Source organism: Schistocerca gregaria, chromosome 2 (genome assembly GCF_023897955.1).
Source record: "Schistocerca gregaria isolate iqSchGreg1 chromosome 2, iqSchGreg1.2, whole genome shotgun sequence".
Taxonomy (NCBI): domain Eukaryota; kingdom Metazoa; phylum Arthropoda; class Insecta; order Orthoptera; family Acrididae; genus Schistocerca; species Schistocerca gregaria.
This window is the reverse complement of record NC_064921.1, coordinates 456,583,260-456,598,801: the sequence shown is the minus strand read 5'-3', so window position 1 is coordinate 456,598,801 and position 15,542 is coordinate 456,583,260.

Here is a 15,542-nt window from a genome sequence, read left to right as displayed (position 1 = left end):
AGTAATTGCTTAACTGACAAATTATCCGGTAGGCTAATAGGCGCGCAATGATTAAGACACAAATAAATACATCGGCGTGCTATACAACCCTTTCTTGACATGGAGTAGTGGGCTCGGAGAGATTAAGTGGCGCAGGGTCACCTGCACTCAGGCGGCCGTTCCGTCGAGCGCGCACTTCGCTCTGCTTTCCGACGCTGTTCTTAATCTATCAACCAGGCAGATCTCACCCAAGACCCACCAAAATAAACACAAGTGGTTGACTAATTAACGGGGAAATAAAGAATTTAGCGCAGGAATTGGGCCACGCCTCTATGATAGACCGGACGCCACCATATGACAATCAGAATTACAGCAACAGGTAAAACTGGTAAATAATTTTTCGGTGAGTTAACGGTGTCAAATCACTGAAACATGTAAGGCGGCGAAAATCTAAATAATGTTCCTAATGCAGTTAATGAGCAGGAAGTTCGACTGCCAACCGCAAACTATACCAAACTAGTGCCACGTGAGAAAGGGAAACAAAAACCTCCGCGCGGAGCGGAGCACTAAACCGCAAGCTAACGCGTTCGATTGGTTAACGAATCTCTGAGTAACAGCAGATACAACATAACCTTTCGAATAACATTGATGATAATGATGATGATGAGTCCTATACTTCTTTACAGAGAGTAGGGGAACGACGTAGGAGACCCGCACCGCCGTACTAGGCAAGGTCCTGTTGGAGGTGGTTTGTCATTGCCTTCCTCCGACCGTAATGGGGATGAATGATGATGAAGACGACCCCGCCGGAAATCGAAACCGGGACCCCATGCTCGGGAAGCGAGAACGCTACCGCGAGACCACGAGCTGCGGACTCGAATAACATTACAGCCACGTATAAGATAGTAGTAACAAACGCAAGATATAATTCTTACTGAGCGAGACTTGACAATTAAGATTAACATCCCCCATTCTTACGAATAATAATAATTAAAAAAAACACAAATTGTACAATCGTACAGGAAATAAAGAGAATGGCAGCTGAAGGCTTCAAGAAATCTTGCCAAAAGAAAACAGTGTCAAACTGGAAAATAAAAACACCCGTAAGACAATAGATGAAATCGTGCGCTCCATGAAATGAACCCACTTAATACACTAAAGCGCCAGAGAAAATAGTATATTTTTATATGTAAGCATCAGAACACGGCGCTGTGGTCGGCAACGCCTGTATAAAACGAGAAGTGTCTGGCGTAGTTGTTAGATCGATTACTGCTACGTACAATGGCAGATTATCAAGATTTAAGTGAGTTTGAATGTGGTGTTATAGTCGGCACAGGAGCCGATGGGACACAGCATCTCGGAGATAGCAATGAAGTGGGGATTTTCCCGTGTGACCATTTTACGAGTGTACCGCGAATATCAGGAATCCGGTAAAACATCAAATCTCCGACATCACTGCGGCCGAAGATAGATGCTGCAAGAACGGGACCAAGGACGACTGAAGAGAATCGTTGAACGTGACGGAAGTGCAGCGCTTCCGAAAATTGCTGCAGCTTTCAGTGTTGGGCCATCAACAAATGTCAGCGTGCGAACCATTCAACGAAACATCGTCGATATAGGCTTTCGGAGACGAAAGCCCACTCGTGTACCGTTGACGACTGCAAGGCACAAAGCTTTACGCCTCGTCTGGCCCTACCAACACCGACACTGGACTGTTATGACTGGAAACATGTTGCCTGGTCGGACGAGTCTCGTTTCAAATTGTATCGAGCGGAAGGATGTTTACGATTATGGAGACAACCTTATGAATCCATGGATCCTGCATGTCAGCAGGGAACTGTTCAAGCTGTTGGAGGCTCTGTAAAGATGTGGGACGTGTGCAGTTGGAGTGATATGGGACTCCTGATACATCTAGGTACGACTCTCGCAGGTGATGCGTACGTAAGGATCCTGTATGAACACCTGCATTCATTTATGTCCATTGTGCATTCTGAGAGAGTTGGACAATTCGAGCAAGACAATGCGACACCCCACACACCCAGAATTGCTACAGTGTGGCTCCAGGAACACTCTTCTGAGTTTAAACACTCGCTCTTGCCACCAAATTACCAAGAGATAAACATTATTGAGCATATCTGGGATGTCTTGCAACGTGCTGCTCAGAAGAGATCTTCACTCCCTCGTATTCGTACGGATTTGTGGATAGCCCTGCAGATATGTGGTGTCAATTCGCTCCATCATTGCTTCAGACGGTAGTCGAGTCCATGCTACGTCGTGTTGCAGCACTTCTGCGTGCTCCCAGGGGCCCTACACGATATCAGGCAGGTGCACCAGTTTCCTTGGCTTTTCAGTATATATAAATGCGTACCGCCACAAATACAACGCCTAACAGCAGCCTACTAGGAAATTGAGACCGAACTTGGGAAATAACACTCTGATCGGAGCATTAAATAAAGAAACAAATTCAGTAGTTTTGTAGGAGCACGTACACCACTTTCCTGACTAGAGACAGAAGCGGAATCAATAACCAGACGTCTGACATGGAGCTAGGGGGATACGGACAAGCCTCAAGGAGGGGGCACTAAAGATATCTTGAACTACTCTCACTTTTACTGTAATAAAAAATAACCAAGTCACATTCAAAGTTTAAATAAGTTTTATTTAAACTGATTGTACACATATACAAGACAATGCCATCTTATGATACAAAAAAGTTACAATTGTGGTTCTCTTCCTTAAATGATGAATTCTATGCCCCTGTTCTTCCTGGCAAATTGGTTAATAGGAAATCAATGTCAGGGTGATTGTCCAACAGAACTAAGCCCTTAAATCGATCCTCCTCCATGTCTTTTTGCGTCGCAATGTTGAAGAACTTCTTTCAACTGTAGCAACAGATGTAGGTAGACAAGCAAATATTTTGTACAGCGTGTGGAAATTGGTATAGTCAGATCTAGGACAACCAGACAACGCTTGCATAACAGAATCGCGATCATTACGGACGTTTATGCTCTTCTGGTTGTATTGAAGAATCTCTCCCATTAGTCTCTTTTTAATCACAAAACAGTAGAATATTCGCGATTTTTCTCGAACAAATGCCAGACAGATTAACGCATCGAGATCACTAGAATGGCCGCGACTTTTCTCGTAGGTATGTGGCAGCTATCTATGTGCCAGACAGAAACACACAAAATATGATGACGCGGTCGCGCGTTCTACATAGGAAAGCACAACTACTCGACATCTCAATTCAACCGAGTCAACTGACGAAAGAAACGAACGAAAAGCGTGCGGGCTGACTATCGTGGGGGGGGGGGGGGGGGGGGGGGGGTTGCGCCCCCTACATGAATCCGCCTTTGTATGGAACCGGACGTAAACCTCGGACAAACATCTAGAAAAGTACTGAACTAATTAGTCACAGCGCTGGTGCATGAGAAGGCAATTACAGCTAAGGGTGCTGCCGATTTTCGGTTCAGTCACAACCGATAAACCAAACGGAAGCTCAGTAGACATATCCCTACAACTATTGAGGAAGGACAACGTGGAGCTGAAACACAACTTCAACACGCTCCTTCCCTCGGTACTCGCCCCAACACGTCTTAAGGTGTGCTGCCGTCCGGAACCGAGGTAATAATGGTTCGTAATTAGATTAGATTTACTTTCATTCCAATTGATCCGCAGTGAGGAAGTCCTCCAGGATGTAGAACATGTCATAAAAACAAGAATACATGACAAATATTTAAAACTCAAACAAATAAGCTAATGTACAAGTTTTTTATTTATTATAAGGTAATAAACGTGTAATAAAACTACTAAATACTCATTTAAAATGAACGCATTACTGCACTGAAATTGTGAGGAAGTTTTATATATATATAGGTTCTACTGAGAAATTCATCAATGGAGTAGAAGGAGTTGGCCTCCAATAAATCCTTTAGGCCTCTCTTTAACTGAATTTCATTGGTTGTTAAGCTTTTTATGGCTGCTGGCAAGTTTTTGAAAATGTGTGTTCCTGAATAATGCACACCGTTTTGTACAAGACTAAGTGACTTTAAATCCTTGTGAAGATTATTCTTATTTCTAGTATTGATTCCATGAATTGAGCTGTTGGTTTGAAAAAGTGATATATTTTTAATGACAAATTTCATTAAGGAATAAATATATTGGCAAGCAATAGTCAGTACCCCTAGTTCCCTAAACAGGCTTCTGCAAGATGTTCTTGAGTTCACACCACATATAACGCTTACTGCACGTTTTTGTGCCCGGAAAAATTTAGCTTGGCTTGATGAATTGCCCCAAAAAAATAATCCCATATGACATAATGGAATGAAAGTAAGCATAGTATGCCAGCATTTTCATTTTTACATACCCTATGTCTGACACAATTCGCATTGGAAATAGAGATTTGTTAAGACGCTTCAGCAGTTCTGTGGTGTGCTCCTCCCAGTTGAATTTATTATCAAGCTGTAATCCCAAGAATTTAACACTGTGCACTTCTTCTATCTGCTTGTCATCATATGTTAGGCGTATACTCGTGGGACACCCATTGTAAGTTCTAAACTGCATGTAGTGTGTTTTTTCAAAGTTTAGTGACAAAGAATTGGCGAAAACCAGTGATTAATGTCCACAAATTCTTTATTAGGTGACCTTTATAAGACTATACTTGATTTGATATTTATTGCAATGTTTGTATCATTGGCAAACAAAACGACCTTGGCTTCCGGTAATGTTACTGATGGAAGGTCATTGATACACAGAAGAAAAAGTAAGGGCCTTAAAGTGGAACCTTGTGGGACCCCACATGTAATTAGTTTCCAGTTGGATGGTGCCTGATAACTTGATACATGTCTCTTTCCTAATAACTCCCTTTGTTTCCTGCCAGAGATATAAGATTTGAACCATTTTGCAGCATTTCCTGTTACACTATAATATTCTAATTTACTTAAAAGGATATTGTTATTTACATAGTCAAATGCCTTTGACAGATCACAAAATATACCAGTTGCCTGCAATTTTTTGTCTAATGAATTAAGCACATTTTCACTGTAAGTGTAGATAGCCTTCTCAATATGAGAACCCTTTAGAAATCCGAACTGTGACTTTGACAGTATGTTATTTGAGATAAGATGGCTATAAATCGATTGTACATTACTTTTTCTAAAATCTTTGAGATTGCTGGCAAAAGTGAAATTGGACGGAAATTTGATGCTATTTCCTTATCTCCCTTCTTAAACAGTGGCTTAACTTCAGCACATTTCAACTGTTCAGGAAATATTCCACTGATAAATGACTGGTTACACAGATAGAATATGTTAACTCAGAATCACATTCTTTAATTAGCTTTGTTGATATTTCATCATGCCCACTAGATATTTTTGATTTTAATGATTTTGTGATGGATGTTATTTCTGCTGGGGTAGTGAGGGTCAAATTCATATTATGGAAGTTACCTGAAATGTCTGGTCTGAGGTATTCCATAGCAGCATGTACAGCACCTGACAACCCCATCTTGTCAGTAACAGCTATAAAATGTTTATTGAAAAGTTCTGCAACACTATACACGTCGGTCACCAATGTATCATTTACTCTTAATGCTATTTGTCCCGCTTCATGCCTGGTTCTACCGGTCTCCTCCTTCACTAGATCCCATATAGTCTTAATTTTGTTATCTGATATGACTATCTTTTCCTTGTAATATATTTGCTTTGATGTCCGTATTACAGTCTTTAATGTTTTGCAGTATTTCTTGTAATGTGCTATAGCATCAACATCGGAACCGTTTCGGATTGACAGATACAGTTTTCTTTTTGTTTTACAAGATACCCCTATTCCTTGAGTAATCCATGGCTTCTTTGTAGACTTTGCTCTAACCTTGGTAAGTTTTGGGAAAACAGTGTTCGAATAAGGTAAGCACTTTATTAGGTAAAGGTAATCCAGGAACCCGTCTGGTCTCGCCGCTATGCTCAGAGCCTGGCTATTAACTGCCGAACTTGTATTAGCTGTCAACTGCTGGCACACTGCTTGACTCGCCACCAGGTTCCAACTCAGCCGTCTCAACGCGAGCGAACTGTTTCACTTTTCCCATATAACTTCACTGCCCTCGCGCTTCCGAACTCCGCGTGAATCACGCCCTCCTAAGGCAAATATGTTCTACTAGAGACCATGGTGCGACCTATCGATCGCGCACCGGTTCACGAGCTACCCGGTACTTCTTTCTGACTGTATGGCATACACCTTCTCGCCCATCGACTCTGACTACCCAGCCAACTCAGGAGCGCTGGTTTTAGGATTTTTCTTGCTTTCCCTCCCGAGAAACCTCACGTCTGCATCGGCCAGTGAGCGAGGGTGTCCAGTACGTGACTGGTTTATCAATAATTTGGTAAGTCAGAAGTGTTCTATTATCGACTGCAATGTCCATCTAGGCCAACTACTACCTTAGCAATCTCGTAAGAGTATTCGCACCGCTTATGGAAGCACAGAAATAGATTTCTTTAAGTTAGTTTCGCCCAATACCTTTACAGTCCTTGTTACAAACTGCACTATCCCGGCGCCACTCAAAACAACAGGTGGCAGACTGTGGTTACGGATGGTTGATGCTAGGCATGCGGTAGGGGTCAGCATTAAAGTTTCGTCCCTGGGACCTAATTTTAGGCAGATTCAGGTGATGAACGGACACTTTATGAAGTAGCTTTTGTATGAAGTTTTATATTTTGTTATCCTTGCTGTCGCTATGAAAACATTTTGTTTCTTATTTTTCAATAAAAATCATTTAGTGATGTACTTTCCACATAACTGGCTCTTCAGGTTTTGTACTCACTTCTTCCTGTGTACCACAGACATCCCTTAAAAAAAAAGAGACTTAAATGAATACCTTTTGAACTCAGTGTATGTGCAATAACGTCAACTGCCCTCACGTGTCTACCAGATCAAATAAGCATACCTTACTAGGCACGGTCCTAGGAGCGGCATCTTAAGGGGGGCGGCATTTTTTGTTCTGTACTCATTTTAACCTTTTACGTTTTAAAATAACTGCGCTTACAAACGACAAATTTTTTAAAATATTGTTAAACAACTTGCTAGTTTAAATAAGCCTTAATAACGAAATTCGACAATACAAGCTTGGAAATATACATAGTTTACTTGATGACTGAATGGAAATTTAACATTGAGTTTCTGTCTGGTATCATCTTCAAGATTGTTCAAAATATTTTGAAGTAAGCTGTCAGAACGGCAATCTTACAATACAATGTTTGAAACGTTATTATTCCGAGAATGTTGTCGGATTCTACTTAACCCTATCATATTTTTCCCCAGAAAATACCGGGATCCCTGAAATTCTATGATAAACTTATCAGCAGTTTCTTAAATACTGTAACATGTGTGGGCCTCAGTATGTGAAACCTGCATTTACTTAAATTTCTTGTAGAAATTACTGAGAAGTATCAAGTCAATCCTCCATTATTGTAATTAACATGAAAGCTTTGTGGTCCTCAATACGTGAGCTTTGATTTAATGACACCTGTTTAACCAAAAATGTTGATACCGGGAACGTTTTACATTTTTAAACACACGTTCATACGAAAAGACCATAAGCAGAATATGTAATAATGTGTGATATGCACTTCGCAATAGTTTAAAAATTTTATTTATTTATCTACTTAGTAACTTTTTTGACGAAAGAGAAAGGAACTCTCGTTTGTCTCATATATTGTGCTGCAGCCCGCGCGACATCATATTCTCTGCAATCGAATAGTACGTGGTATTGCAATTTTTTTATTAAACTTCTTAACTAACCTTTTTATCTTCGAGGAAAGGTTATTTTTATTTTATGCTGGAACAAAAGGTGCATTTGCGTGTAGACATAACAGCAGTGTTCACTCAAATGACAACACACCACATCAACTGCCAACAAGACTACTTAAACTTTGTAGTCTGTCTTCTCTGCCCATTGCAACCTACGTCCTCAATTATTTGCTTGACGTATTCCAATCTCTGTCTTCCTCTACAGTTTTTGCCCTCTACAGCTCCCTCTAGTACCATGGAAGTCATTCCCTCATGTCTTAGCAGATGTCCTATCATCCTGTCCCTTCTCCTTATCAGTGTTTTCCTTTCCTCTCCGATTCTGCGTAGAACCTCCTCATTCCTTACCTTATCAGTCCACCTAATTTTCAACATTCGTCTATAGCACCACATCTCAAATGCTTCGATTCTCTTCTGTTCCGGTTTTCCCACAGTCCATGTTTCACTACCATACAATGCAGTACTCCAGACGTATATCCTCAGAAATTTCTTCCTTAAATTAAGGACGGTATTTGATATTAGTAGACTTCTCTTGGCCAGAAATGCCTTTTTTACGATAGAGAGTCTGCTTTTGATGTCCTCCTTGCTCCGTTCGTCATTGGTTATTTTACTGCCTAGGTAGCAGAAATCCTTAACTTCATTGACTTCGTGACCATCAATTAGAAAGACAGCGCACGGATATTCAGAACATATTTGCGTCCCACCTAAAATTCCGGCGACGCGGGAAACGGAAGCCAAAAAAGGGACTGTCCTGTTTTCTTTGCGAGACGAATTCCAGCCGGCAGTGTGCTTCTACTGTTCACTGCCAACAGAGAAACAGGCGCCAATTAAATTAAATTATTCTGCATTGTCGTTCTTTCATAGCATAGTTACGTCGAGTAATCCGATTTGGTGAGTTCTTCGCTCCATGTTTAAAGGAAAAATCTTTGTGCCCGTGTGCCGTGTTTAAAGTAAAAAGCTTTGTGCTCATGTGCGCTGTAGTACGATTGGAACTAGATACAATCTTTCTTTCTTTCCTTTTACAATTTTTTTCCTTTGTTTTGATTGTTGGTTGACAATTTTGTAAGTGCCTTAACATTAATAACAGTGAAAAAAGCAAACGTGCAAAATTAAGTGGGGCGGTATTTCGGAAATTATCGAAGTAAAGTCGAGAACGAGAAGCCAATGTTCTAAAAACGCTTGGCAGAGTAGATAAATATTTCGAAAAAATGTTGCTGGTTCGACTTCGAGATCAAGTAGTACGGATGATATTTCTGGCACTGTAGCTGTTGTAAAAGAAGTAAATGCAGACGAAACAAAAGTTAAAAATAAAGAAAAACAAATTGTTCCTTATTTCGAGTTTCACGAAAAACTAAGTGTCGAGTCAGACATTACAAAAAGAAATAGCATCGATAGTGATGATCCTACAGAATGGTGTGTTAATGAATCAACAATCGACATTCTCTTACAACGTGACATTAATCAAAATTGTAACGCTGATTTTTCTAATTCAATAAGATCAATAGGCGGCAAAACCATATATTTGAACGAAAATGTATTTGACCGTAAACTCTTAAATGATGAATCAACTTTGCGTGATTTTCTAGTATACTCCTGTAGCACCGGTGCTGTTTTTTGTGCACCATCTAAATTGTTCGGAGGTAAGGCCGCGATTGCTACCAATGGTACTGTAGATTGGAAAAATATTTCTAATATTTTATCTCATCATGGGAATTCACTTGAACACAAAAATTTTGAGTTATTACTCTTAACAAGAAAAAAGTCACTTGGTACAATATATAACCATTTCGAGTCATATGTCGAGACATAAAAAAAAAACTGACGAAGTGTATTGAAAAGGGAGTTTGCAGTAGTGAAGAAGCTAACAATTCGTGGATTTCCCATTACATGGACACGTTGAAAGATTCCATTCATTATGTAATGGTTAATTTTGATGTCTCTTGGACTTATTGCCGAGTTTGATCCTTTTCTCGCAGAGCACATTGAACGATATGGAAATCCAGGGCACGGACATACAAGTTAGCTTTCTTCAACGATCTGTGATGAAATAACAGAGCTTCTTTCTGAAGGAATAAAAAGAATTATCATAAGTGAAATAAAACAGGCCAAATGTTTATTTCTCTATAATAGTAGATTCTACTGAGGACATTTCACATATTGATAAATTATTTTTTATATTAAGGTATGTGAACGGGAATGGTGAAGTTGTTGAACGTTTCCTTCTGTTTTTACCAAACCCAGGACATAAGTCCGAAAACTTAGCTGAGGCCGTACTAAAAGTCCTTTCTACAAATTCCATTGATATTACTGACTGTAGAGGTCAGTCATAAGACAACGCAAGCAATATGTCAGGAACCTACACTGGTTTTGCAGGTAGGGGACAATGGGGCACATTGGACCATAAAAAATATTTCTCCGTGTTACTCATCCAATAATTTTATTGGAGTCATATGTTACATGTGGGATACAATGAACCAGTTTAAACAGGTTCATTGGAAGAACCTATTTAGCGTACGAAGTAAGTGTAAATGTACTTTAAAGATAATGTTTACATATATTCCACATGTGAATAATATAATTAAATCTGTAGGCACACAACCATGTAACTTATTTTGGAATTACCGAACTTCAATGGACTCGAAGCTGATTCCAAATTCGAAATATGATTTTTGTCTCTTTATCACGCCATCAGTAGCAGGTCGTCGGAGCACGTAAAGTATGTTGCTAGCTGGAACAAGAGCTTCATCCTTTACCTGAGGAAAATAAAACGTCCCTACCATTTTTTCACTTTTTCCCAAAAATGGTACCTGATAGTCTCCTGCGTCATCCTTCAATTTCAGAATCTTCCCCAGATAATGAACCGGTGTTTTGTTATTCAATTCAAAGTAGGTCAAAATGAAATCATCTGTTTCTGGTAATTTGTCCAAGTCTTCAAACTAATACTCAGATTCACCAGACACATCGACGTTGCTATCGCTCTCTTCATAATGCGCCTCACTAATGTCGTCATCTGATTCCTGCTCATAATGCTTCCGGCTGACCTTTGTATTGGGATATTTTGTGGCTTGCAACAAATCTTTCTCCGGTGTATCAGTTGCAATTTAACTTCATTCTCGCCTATGTTTATTGCTCTTCTTTCCGTTCTCTGCTTTTGGATATTCTCAAATTATTTCAGGAGAAACTTCATTAGGAAAATCTGTTTGGGTGTTAAGCACTGCGATGATCCTGCTTGCTGCAGATCTTGTGACTGGCTGACATTGACTGAGGCTTGTCCTGCAGATTGTGCATCCTTGATATGATGGAGAGAATTAACATTTGAAGTTGTTCTGTTTGCCTCCACGAACCTGTCTGTTACTTCGCTGACCATAAAGTCTTCGTCAGTGAAGATGTCTTCATCAAATGGAAATACTCCACATTTCTTGAAAGTCAAACATATGTTAGTGGGTGTCATCGATCTGTCATGAGCAATTTTGACACATGCATCTACTTCATAAATAGTGAGAGGAGTGCCTTTCCTGTGTAGAAGTTCTGAATTTAATGCTGAGTAATAAGTGCCCTTGAATGAAGAGAAGACTCCTATATCTAGAGCCTGCAGCTTGTTTGAGGTACGTGGGTGTATAGTTGGCATAACCACCCCATTGGCTTTTGCTACATCTATTGCCTCATTTACAGATGGCTTTCATGACTGTCTAAAATTAGAAGTGCAGGATTGTCTTTGCTACTACTGGATTTGAAGATGAAATATTTCATGACATTCACAAAAAGTTCGCTATTCATCCAGCCAGTCTTTGTTGCTGGCCCCAGGGTGCCTGTTGGTGCATTACTTATCATATGTTGTTTAAAATGTACTCGAGGAAATATAATTGCTGGGGGCAGGAATTACTAACTGCACTGATTATGCTACAGGTGGTCACTAAGACACCACATTCACCACTAGTAGCTTGAGAAATCTGTTTACTTTCCTTTTGTGCCACTACCTTTGGAAGCCTATCTGATACAGCTGAGGTACTGGTTTCATCCAGATTGAAAACCCTTGTACCATCAGCGAAAGTAGGGTATCTCCAGTAAAAGTCTTTCAAGTTCTTGAAGAAATTCGAAACAGTATACCGATTAAAAGACTTTGCTCTGGATAAGCTCCAGTCCTCTGAGGTTCGGATACTTAAACTGGGATTTCGTTTCATGAACCCATAGAACTAGTCTACACCAGCCATTCCCTCCGTCCAATTCTCTGGATATTTCAGACCTTTTTCCAAAGCCAGATCACTTGATAAGCACGTGTATGTTTCAGTGTCAACACGAAAGCATATCTTAGAAGAATGCAACAAATGCTCCACTAATTCTTTGTCCTGCTCCACAGAAAATACCTTACGATTGTCATAGTTTGGTGTCAATCTTTCACTGGAACGACATTTAATATTTTGAACATATCGTCGAAGAGTAGGGTAAGGTATTGAATGAGATTTAGCTGTTTGGCGAACTGCCATGTCCTTATTAAGAACATCCTGTACAGCTTCTTGTATAACATCGTGGTCAGTTTTACCTCTGTACGTCTTCCTGCAGCATGAACGAACCATTTTCAAACCTGATAATATAAAACAATACTGCTGAACGTCTGTAATTTAAAAGCCTTAAATACCTACACATATGTTTTTACCCATGCTAAGGAAACAAAGAACAGAGTGCTTGTATTGGGCACAATGGACCACCCTGGGGCACAATGAACCATGGCTCACTGTGGCCCGGGAGAGCTTGGTTCAATGTGCCTCAACAGTACATATTTCAAACAAAGCTCATGTGAGGTTATCTATGAACATTGTTAATATTTGAAGATCTATATCATTAAAATACAGTATTGATATTGTTACAATGACTTACTTTCTCTAAAATTTGGTGACAAAGGATTGAACAAAATTCACTCTTTCTACGTCTTCAAAAATTCATTCTATGTCACGAAACTTACATATCACCAGTGCAACACTAATGGCGGAAACTATATCCTGCAGAAAACAAATGGCAATCGGTAGAGCAGTACTGACAACATATGCACAGAGGAAAAATAATTTACCACCTTATACTGGAATTATGCTACCTGATTCATTGTGCCCCGTGGTTCAGAGTGCCGCACTCTCCCCTACGCATTAAAGAACGAAATCCGAAAGCACATTAAGTGCCTTGTGCAGCGCATTCTTTGAATTTAGTCGGCACTAGTGTTGCAAGCTGCTGTCGGGAAGCATGTTCATCTTTCAATGTAGTGCAAAACCTTTGTAATTTTTTCTCTGCTTCTACACAGCGTTGGGATAAATTTCTTTCTTTCATGAAACTAGGAAGCAAAACGGTAAAAAGTAGATCAAAAACACGTTGTCAGCAAGAGAGGAAGCGTGCATAAGTCTATATGAAAACTGGGAGTAAGTTATCAATGCCCTCACACGTATTGCCAATAATACGTTTGAAAAACCACTTGTGCGAAATGAGGCTTCAGCTTTATTGAATCAGCTCAGCAGACTAGAAACAGTATTCATGATGACAGTTTGGAAGAACATACTCCAGAGATTTAATAGTGTAAATCTGAAATTACAGAGTGTAAATATTGATACTAAAATAGTTCATGAATTATATGAATCACTTGTTGGATTTATTGCAGCCATTCGTGGCATGTTCGACAATTATGAATATAAACCCATGGAGAGTGTGACTGATATGGACTATGACTGCACCTACAAAGGATCATGAAATCGCTTACTTCATGATGATAAAGAAGCGGACTCTGAAGAAGTTTTTCTGACTGGAAGGTAAAAAATTTAGAGTCGAACCATTTCTCCTAGTACTCGACAGCTTGTATGCCGAATTAGTGAGGAGGAAGGAAAGCTATAAAACATTGTTTGACTCCACAGTTTTCAGTAATCTTAAGAACAGTTCACCTGACGATATTGCTGACCGTGCAGCAAAACTCCAAGCATCATATGACACAGATTTAGAGCCTTCTTTCCCTAGTGAATGTGTGCCCTTCGCGGAACTTTTAAAATCTTCCGAGATTAGTGATATACCAGTCGAAATGACTAAATTTTTATGATAAGAGAGGTTACAGTCCACGTTTCCGAATGTTGACAGTGCTCTTACAACATTTCTATGTACGACACTTACAAATTGTTCAGCAGAACTTTCGTTTTCGGCTTTTAAATGACTGAAATCGTTCCTACGTTCTACGTTGTCTGAGAAGAGATTGAACGCCTTGTCCATTCTTCACATCGAAGCCGACCTCCTAACTGATAACCGTCTGAATTATGAAGATACGATCAACGAGTTTTCTGCTGTCAAAGCCAGACGCAAACTTTACTGACTGGTGAGTTTGTTTATTTATTCATATTATTTTCAAAAATTTAAGATTACAATGTGATTTTGTTATAACTTTGAGTACATTCATTGGATTTATAGACTACGTATTACCTGTTTATTTTACAACTGCCGATGGCAGAACGCGGAACGAAACCTCGTTTACGTGCAGACGTGACCGACGGCGCCGACAATACTCAACAATACCCGAATGACCCTGGCTGCTCGGCGCTGTACACTCAAGTATATTACTGTAGTATATTACAACTGATGCGTATTCTTGGCGTACGCCTAAATGTATAGTTACTGCGTAAATATACGTTGTCGGAGAGTACGCTCAGATGATAAAGTGTTAATAAATAACGTAGTTCAGTTCTGTCGATGAATACGTAAAAGCTTTGCTAATACCATTAGAAAGAGATATGGTGAGAGCAGTAGCTGCAGTACAAAACTGTTCAGCCCTCACATGGATTAAAGGTATTGTGTACACTTATTATGCAGCGTATAGCTACACAGACACACTAATGCGTTTCACGTTAACTATTAGATTATAAAAAAAATTGATTTTTCCACACTAGTCTTTAAAATTATGTAATAGCAAATCCAATTCTGTGTTTGTTCGTCTGTCTGTGTTTGTTCGTCTGTATTTAGTTATTAGTTCGTCCACCGAAATCTCTATTTCATTTTCATTTCTTACGCTTTCCTATAGATTCACGTATTAATACCGAATGTGTTTTTCCTTTTTTTTTTATCTGCTCCACAGTCAAGTTATTAGATCGTAAAACGACAGTTTAAATTTAATTTTGAACGCATCTCTCTAAAAGTACATATTAATTTCTAATGTATGACACGTTCGCTTCAATTTTTAGACCGTAACACAACCTTTTAGTTTCATTTTCAGTGGTTTCGTGTAAAAGAACATATTAAAAGTGAATGTATAACAAAAATCCACTGTCTCCTAAACGCTCTGCTGAATTTTTAGGCCATAAAAGAAGTTATTTTCCTTGTGTTCGTTTCTGTTGTCTTTCGACAGAAGGATGTGTTAACACAATGCAGTTTTAAGTTTGTTTTATCCGCTGCCGTACTCCAAGTACAGTTCAGGAACCATAACACATTTTGATTGAGCGCGACTAGACCGCTGACGCGTCCTTCAGAGCAGCGAATAGCAGAGTACAGAAACAGCTCACTGCGCTCTCAACCAAAACGGCAATTGTGAAGTGATCGGGTAATAGTTATTATTTAAAACATGTTTTTTTTGGAGGAGGGGAGGGGGTGCATATAATATGGTGTGCCTAGGGGCGCAACATTTTAAAATCCGCCACTGACTGGGGTACCTGCAGAATGAACTCATTAGCGTGTTTCACGTGTATTGATCCAGCGTCGAGGCTGCTACTGAAATAAAATGATCGTTTGGTATTGATGACTGGGAGTCTTCC